Source organism: Frankliniella occidentalis, unplaced genomic scaffold (assembly GCF_000697945.3).
Source record: "Frankliniella occidentalis isolate FOCC.00 unplaced genomic scaffold, Focc_3.1 Scaffold1120, whole genome shotgun sequence".
Classification (NCBI taxonomy): domain Eukaryota; kingdom Metazoa; phylum Arthropoda; class Insecta; order Thysanoptera; family Thripidae; genus Frankliniella; species Frankliniella occidentalis.
Genome location: NW_026268226.1, coordinates 6,553 through 7,707, shown reverse-complemented (window position 1 = coordinate 7,707; position 1,155 = coordinate 6,553).

Here is a 1,155-nt window from a genome sequence, read left to right as displayed (position 1 = left end):
CTCACCACGCCCCCCTCAGCAGCCCTTTTCAGCCGCGTTTCTTTTTTACTTGTTTGCCCCCTCTCCCTTCCCGGACAAGCCCCGCCCCGCGCCCAGCAGCCCGGCCCAGGACCTCGCGCGCCATAAAGTGATCCTGCTGGGCTCAGCCCAACATCCGACTGGTGGTGGTCGTGTGGTGTACTGTATTGGAGTGGGATCGCGTGGGTGTGTGACATCAAGGACATGTGGATATGGGGAGAAGGGAGGTTCACGAAGAGCAGGGGGGTGATAGTGGCGACCACCAGGACGAGAAATGTTGGGGGGGGGGGTGAAACCGCGCAGAGTGGAGTGGGCCACCAGAGCAGAGCGCCCATCGGCCGCGAACGTCCAAAGATGATTAGTTGTGCGGCTCCATTCAATAGGCCGCCGCTGACCGCAGTGCGCGCCAGGAGCGCCGCAGGCCCCAGGAGCCCACCGCAAAACCAAAGAGCAGTGGACTGGGCCTCCGCGAGCCAGGGGGTTTGTCAAGCCAGACGGCTGCAGTCGGGCAAACCATACCCAGCCCAGGAACTCGGGTAGGGTTGCCCCGTGAGGATCAGAGCAACCCTACCCGGCCCAGGAACTTTAGGGATCATCCACAAAGTACGTCCGCCATTTACCGTTACTAACCTTCCAAGTACAGCCTCTACAAGTGCTCCTAACGCCTAGTAGGTAGGCAACATCTCACATGCAGTGCATGGGCGTACTGCGGAGTGGCCTACCGGAGTCTCGCAGGCGCCGAGCTCTCAGTTTGCCGAATGTACCTGAGAAAAACGGACGTACGTACTCTCTGGACGATCCCAGGTAGGGTTGCCCCGTGAGGACCACACCAAACCTACCCGGCCCAGGAACTCGGGTAGGGTTGCCCCGCGCTGCCCAAGGGCTGCCGTCGAGCCAGGGGTCTGCCGAGCCCGCAGGGGGCTGCCGCGTGCCCGGGCCCGCCACAGCCACCCTCCGCAGCTTGGTGGTCGTGTCGCGTCGCCACCGTTCATCCCGGAGGCCGCCGCTTATAAAACGCTCGAGTTCACAAGGCGCATTACGCATTACCGACCGGCCGGCAGCTAAAATAATTCACGGCGGCAGGATATGGCCGCGCCGAGATAACAAACAGGTCCGCCTCAATTTATCAGAGCGGGG